The 7,405-nt window shown below is 39.4% G+C and overlaps 1 protein-coding gene across 7 annotated transcripts in view; it reads right to left on the minus strand.

Annotated features, from left to right (window-relative positions):
* The window catches only part of csrnp3 (cysteine-serine-rich nuclear protein 3), a 245,838-nt gene extending 239,627 nt beyond the window's left edge, over positions 1 to 6,211 (minus strand). For 3 of the 7 annotated variants that reach the window (XM_048599493.1, XM_048599489.1, XM_048599490.1), the window contains exon 1: positions 5,848 to 6,211. The gene's annotated coding sequence lies outside the window, so the exon portion shown is untranslated. Of the gene's footprint in view, positions 1 to 4,701; positions 4,799 to 5,847 lie in introns of those variants that run through there. The other 4 variants (XM_048599494.1, XM_048599491.1, XM_048599495.1 and 1 more) reach the window with 3 other exon arrangements.
* Between the last annotated feature and the right edge of the window lie 1,194 nt (positions 6,212 to 7,405).

The raw sequence follows: 7,405 nt of genomic DNA on the forward strand, positions 1-7,405 counted from the left end.
AAACGTCAGCTTTCCTGCTCCTCTGATGCTGCCTGGCCTGCTGTGTTCCTCCAGCTCCACACTGTGTTATCAAAGTAATGTTGGAGTTGTACAGAGCATTGGTCAGGCCATAACTGGAGTACTGTATACAGTTCTGGTCACCTCACTACAGGAATGATGTGACAGCACTGGAGGGGCTACAGAAGAGATTCACCAACATGTTGCCTTGGATAGAGAAACTGAGCTATAAGGAGAGACTAGATAGGCTTGGATTGTTTCCTCTGAAGCAGAGATGACTGTGGGGAGAAATGATTGAGGTGTATAAAATACAGAGTGAAGAGAGAGCAGCTGGCCCCTCAACGAAGAGGAACAAGCACAAGACGGCATAGTGTTAGGATAAAGGGGCAGGAGATTCAGAGGGGATTTGGGAAAAAAAAACACTTTCACTCAGCGGGTGATGGGAATCTGAAATGCATTGCATGGGAAAGTCAGAAACCTTACAACGTTTTTAAAATATTTGAATGAGCACTTGAAATATCGTAACATTCAAGTATATGGGGCAAGTGCAGGAGATTGGGATTAGAGGTAGTTATTGTCAGCGCAGACTCGATAGGCCGAAGGACCTTCCCTATCACCATATGACTATGAAATATCCTAGATATCCTTCAGCCATATCAGCTGTTCCCACATTCAACTAGATCATGGCTGATTTGTGACCTAATTTCCCACATACTCGTCCCACATCCCGTACAGTCTTTAGTGAATAAAAATATACCAACTCCAAATTAAAATGAACTACTGATCAAGCAATAATTGCCATTTGCAGAAGAGTTTCAAATTTATACCATTGTTCATGTAGTTTTGCTGAACCTTATTTCTGAAATATTTGGTTCTAATTTCCATCCCTTACGCATTTTTTAGGCCTAAGCTTTGAGGGGATAATAAGTATTCCAGATTTGAGCCTGACATTCTAGCAAGGCCAATGCAATGGAATAAAAGTAAAAGCCAACAACACTACAGAATTCATATTAATTATTAAGATTTATTACACAACATTCAAATTGTATATACAATTTGAACTAATGAATATAAATAACAAATTAATCACAACCTTACACCAGAAATCCTTCAAAACTGCATTGATCATCATCTGAATCTCTGAACAATTCTTTCCAATCACCAGGTTGTACATCATTTTATGGGACCTTCCTCATATTCATCATCAGTCACGAACTATACACCGTCATTCCACATGTAATTGTCCTCACTATTGTCAAGTGCATTCAATATTTCTCATTTTAGCAGTCATTTGTTGGAAACGTTAGAATCAAGTTAATTCTACAACATATGTCTACAACTCATTAACAATTATTCTATTAAAGATGTGACATATTTCTCATGATAGTGAGTTTTCTTTTGCCTTCCAACATTCAATTATTCCAGGCTTTGGATACTGTCCTTGAAAACATTCAAAGCCTGAACAAGTTAAGTAAATTCCTTTCTCTTTAAATTTTGATGGAAAAAAAGTCTGCTGCATATTGGAGTTGAAAGTTAAAAACAAATTGGTACTTTTACAACACCTTTTTCTTGAAATAAGCGAGAAAGTTATTACTGCTTCAAAAAAAATGATTATAGTGCCAGGAGATAGGCAGTGTGTTTAAGTCTTGTGTGCATCAATGCATCAACACTCCCACCTTTCAACAAGGGAATAACTCGGGGACGTTTTCCGAGGGCAGAAGGTTTCTCAGCTATGCATTGCACGTCCACCTTGGGAGCAAAGACCTGGGCACTTGCCATAAGTTACACAGATCCAGATGACGATCAGACTAATTCTGAAAGATTTTCATGTGTAGGGCTGTGCTTGATTTGTTATTTATATTTCATTAGTTCAAATTGTATATATAATTTGAATCAGAGATAGTAAGAACTGCCGATGCTGGAGTCTGAGATAATAAGGTGTGGAGCTGGAGGAACACAGCAAGCTAGGCAGCATCAGAGGAGCAAGAAAGCTGACATTTCGGATCTGGAGCCTTCTTCAGAAAAAGTTGTTAAAAAAAAAAACAGGTAGCGTGATAGCGTAGATGAAAAAAGGTTGCTTCCCCTTGAAAGAGAGTTTAGGACCAAATGGCATAATCTCAACAGTAAGGTATCACTAAGTTAAGACAGGTGAGGAGGAACATCTTCTCTGAGGGTGGTGAGTTGGTGAATTTAAAAAAAAACTGCAGAGGGCTGTTCAATCTTGGTTGTTAAGCACACTCAAGGGTGAGAGACGTTTTTAAATCAGGTAGGAAATCAAAGGTTAATGGGGAAAAGGCAGGAATGTGGACGATTATCAGATTAGTCATGATTTTATTGAATGGTGAAGCATACTCAACAGCTGAATACCCTACTTCTGCTCCTACATCTTATGGTTCACATTGTGTAAATTTCATTACACTTGCGAACTCAAATTCAAAGTAACACAAAAAGATAAAAATGGATAAGAGTAGAATAGAATTAGAAGACATAACAAAGAAAACATCTTGAAAGTTTATTGAAGTGGCTGTAATAGAAGCAAAGTATTGAGGATGTTGCAGAAAAGTAGCAGGTCTGGCAGCATCTGCAGGGGGAGAAAGAGAATTAACATTCAACTGGAATAAGATGGTCTTTCAGGACTGAAGGAGCTGGAAAATGATGTTTTTATTCTGTTGATAAAGAGGGTGGGAGCACCAAGAGGAAAAAGGGTGTGCTAACAGTAGTAGAGGAAATTTATAGATGCAAAATAGGTGTTACTAGTAACTGTGAATAGTAGAAAATACATTGGTCTTGTGGAGAACAAACCTATGCAACCAAGTCACTGAAGAAGTGGATGCAATAATAATGGAGGACAGTAGTGTTCATTCTCTATAATCGATGAACTCAAAGTTAAGCCCTGAAGGCTGTAAAAGCCTAAATGAAAAATGAGGTGCTGTTCGTTCATCTCAGGCTGAGTTTCACTAGAGCACTGCAGCAGGCTGAAGACAAAAATGTTAGCGTGACTGCAAGATGGTACATTGAAATGGCAATCAATTGGAAGGTCAGCACATTCTGCTAAGCAGTCATCCAGTTTGTGTACAGTAAACTAGACTGAAAATACACGTTAACCTCTGCTTCATCTGTAAAGTGCGTTTGGAATCCCAGACAATGAAGAGTGAGAAGGTAAAAGAACAAGTCGTACCTCTGGTGACTGCATGCAAAGCTGCTGTGTGTGTAGGCGGTTAGGGGTGGTGAGGAAGTGTTACAAGTGGCAAAGGAACGGACCAGAGTGTCACAGAAGACAGGGTCCCCGCAGAATAATGACAAGTAAGGGGAGGAAATGATGTGTTTGATGGTAGCATCCTGCTGGAGGTGGCGGAAATGGCAAAGAATGATCCTTTGAATGTCGAGGCTGATGGGGTGGAAGATGAGGATAAGTGGTACCTTAATGTTGTTCTGTTTGCAGTGACTGTAATGTGTGATCTTCTGTAGAAAAGCACTGCACGTGTTGTGATGTTGTCTCTAAGTATGTCCACGTAATCCTTTATAAACATGTAGCAGCTTGATTTCATTATCTAAAGCTCTAATTTTCGAGCACACAGACAGAGTTACAGCCTCCATCCATTTTACAGTATAATGTTAGGTACAGCATATTCAAGTTAGCTGTTATATAATACAGCTAATGGCACACAAGTGTAAATTAAATTCCTCAATTTTAAAAAAAAAGTGAATAAAATACCAAGTACCTTGATATAAACATTGCCAACAAATAAACTATGCTCCAAAATCTTTGAAATAGAAAGCTTGGTAATTACACAAGAGGCACGGGGTAGGCCATTCAGTCCCTGCTCTTTCATTCCATAAGACCTGATTACTCCACATTCCCACCTACCCAAATAACCTTCCAACACCTTGCTTATCAAGAATTTACTTGTCTCAATCTTAAAAATAATCAAAGGCTTTGAAACTTCTTCGAAATACGGTTGAAGCAAAGACTCACAACCCTCTGTGGAGAAAAACATTTCTGCTTATCACTGTCTTAGAAAAATGACCCATTAATTCTTAAACAGTGACTCTTAGTTTGAATATTAAGAGAACAATACTAGCATTTGTTTTTAAAATGAAAGTTGGTAAACAGATGAATGTTTCTGCCTCGGATTCACTGCTTGTTAAGTCCCTGATCTCCAAGTTGTAAAGGGAAAATACCAAGCAGAAAAAGACAACTCCATTAAGGCAAGTGAAATCCACAAAACTGGTTAGCCTTCTGCACTCAAACAGCTCGTTGTATCATCACCAGGAGTCTGGAAATAAATTTAAATAATGCATTTTGATTCCATCGTGTAAAAAAAAGAGAACTCTTATCAACGCAAATAAAGCACTGCGTGGAAACTAAAGGAATTACAGCACGAATAACTATAGTATGGGCCAATTGTTACAGCTTTCTTTTAAAGCTTACAGCCAGATTCAGAAATTAGGAAATTACTTCTGGAAACAAAATATTCAAGATTTGGACACCGAAACTTCAGATACATTTCACACTTTCTAATCAAGCTAATTGGCTCGATCTGTTTAGCCTCAGATGACAAGAATGAGCATCTGAAGTGCATTGTTACTTGACAAATAGCGCTGGCGTAAATTCAACAACGATTTGACGGCCACTAAGTATTACCAATAAAATAATTAGCGTTTCTTCTCGTGAACTAGTGGTATGAGGAAATAAACTCCTACCTGTTAACTCCACATTTCTACAATTCTTAAATAAACTAGCAAAAAAAAAGCCAACCATAAACTGGCTTTTTCTCCATTTCAGCAGTTGCCTCATATTACAGGAGGTATTTGAAGAATTATTATAGTCCCCTTTAAGTCTTTTTAAAAAAAAACATGATTGTTAAAACCATTTAGTAAAAGTTGCGACTGATTTATTCCAACCAGAATGTCCTATCGCCCCGTCCTATAATGAAACAAGATCTCAATTTTAAAGCAATCCTAGTCATTGAACAGTTTGCACGGTTTAGCTAAAATTGTAATTTTAGCGATTCTTAAAAATAGTTTTGAACTGTGCGTAAATACCAAGGAGCCTTTTCAAAAAAAATAAACTTTGCTGGCTAATGGGGTGGCGCAGAAAAGGAAAACTGCAGGATGTGATTAAAACTGCCTGCAGCAACAAAATAAAGCATTTAGGGGGAAAAAAAACACACTGCAAAAATCAGACGGTGTGCGAAGCTGATGCCGAATTTAACGGCTCTGTACCTGAATTCAGAAAGCAAAGCGTACAAACCAAACAACACATATTTAAAACAGGGCTTAAATATTTTTTGATTCGGGAGGTTTTCTAAAAAAAACCTAGCAACCATTACTCTTTCTCCTGTCAAAAAAAGTCAAACATAACATTTTCTAAATTCGTGTATTTTTGTCGCGATAATACAATTTTAATGAGGCCTAAAATGACGCAAAAGAAATGCACACATTTAAAAGCTGTGGGGAAATGTACCGACGTTGTTTGAATCTCTAACTTTCACCCAGTTTGATGAATGCTATGTAACTTCGCTATTTCTTAAATTGCTAAAAGCGAGTTGAGCAAATTGCTAATAAAAAATGCTAATTTGACTCCATCAATTATCACTTGGTAAATTATTGTTTCTCCTTCACAGCAGTTCAACACATTCGCCAATGCAACCCAGTGAGTTTCAATGGTTACTTTCATTAACGCCAGATGGCTAGACTGACAATCCGCCCAAGAGTCACCGGCAAGACGCAGCCCTAACTGGGACAAACAACCCTCATTTTCTTAAGCAATCAAACGGCAGCAACCCGGAGCCCTGGCATATGCTTATAGCAGACGAAAGTATTGAAGCCTGAATTCCCATTACCTACTTTTTTTTATTAATTTCCCCTTACTGAAAATCCTGAGGATCAGATGTTGAATGGGGGCTTGGTCACGTCGTACAAGCAAACCCGAGGCTTCCTGGCTGCTGATCAGAACCCGCTGTTCTCCCGATTTTTGCTTTTCCGATTATTTTTGTGCAGATGCATTAATTTGCAAAGCGTGACAGTTGCATTTTTAGTTCATTAGCCTGCCGGACTTCCTAATGTCCACATGAAGAGGGACAATGAAACAACACTGCAAAACTGACACCCAATAACAGCTTCAGCTGGAAACAGAGACAGATCTTCCGCCTCTCAATCCAAACAATGGAACAGCTCTGCACCGGCAGAATGGCAACACGATGTAACGTGACTTGCCTGGCCCAATCATACACGCGTCTACTCAACTATAGGGTAGTCATTTATCTGGTCTACATGTGCAGTTTGCTTTTGTTGCTAAGGCACAGAGGCTGCTGCAGAAAGAACAAGAGTAAAGTAAGAACGATTTGGATGCTGTATATATAACCCCACAAGCCTCCAAAGCACAAAAGCCCTCTGCTTCAATGCATTTCGCATTGTAATGAGATTATTGTGTGGCCATCGTCGAGTTGTTTTTTTCCCTCCAGTCTCTGACTGTGACATTTGTAGTCTGGTTAAAATAATATTGTAAGAACGTTACACTTGAAGGTGTCACATAACTGAACAATTTGAAAGAGTTTCTCATGAATTAATGCAGCAGCTCAAAACAAATTATCCTTCAAAACTTTGCTTTAATATTGTCCTGTCATTTCTAGGGGATTTTTAAAAATCTAATAATCAGTGCTAATTTAATAAAGGAGTTGTTTTTCATGACCAAAATCTGAGTCAGTTACTGTGAGAGTCTGCAATGGACCTGCCCCAGCCAGCAGATCTGGTTTAGAGTGCTTAACGTCACGCTGCTCGACATGTTGACTTGAGAGAGAATGCTGTTTTTGGAATGTCTCTTTAGCTACTGAACTGGAAGGATCTTGTGAAGGCATCCCAAGTGGTTATTACCCGGTGCTTTGAGGTGCTTGAGATTTCCAAGTCTTGAAGCAGTTCCGACGTGCCACAGCGAAAAACCTTAATGAACTCCTCAGAAGACGGACACAGGATATGACCGATAGAGTACACTTCATCATCCAGTACTTCCCGGGAGCGGAGAAACTACGCCATATTCTTCGCAGCCTTCAACATATTATCGATGACAATGAGTACCTTGCCACAATCTTCCCCACGCCTCCATGTCTCACCTTCAAACAACTGCCAAACCTTAAACAGACCATTGTTCACAGCAAACTACCCAGCATTCAGGACAACATCGACCACAACACTATACAACCCTGCCATGGCAACCTCTGCAAGACGTGTCAGATCATCAACATGGATATTATCATCACACGTGCGGACACCACCCACCACGTGCATGGCAGATAATCATGTGACTCAGCCAATGCTGTCTATCTTGTATGCTGAAGGCAAGGATGCCCGGAGGCATAGCATATTGGCGAGAACATCACAATGCTACGACAGCGGATCAATGGACACT

This window comes from Rhincodon typus, chromosome 7, assembly GCF_021869965.1.
Source record: "Rhincodon typus isolate 14 chromosome 7, sRhiTyp1.1, whole genome shotgun sequence".
Lineage (NCBI taxonomy): Eukaryota > Metazoa > Chordata > Chondrichthyes > Orectolobiformes > Rhincodontidae > Rhincodon > Rhincodon typus.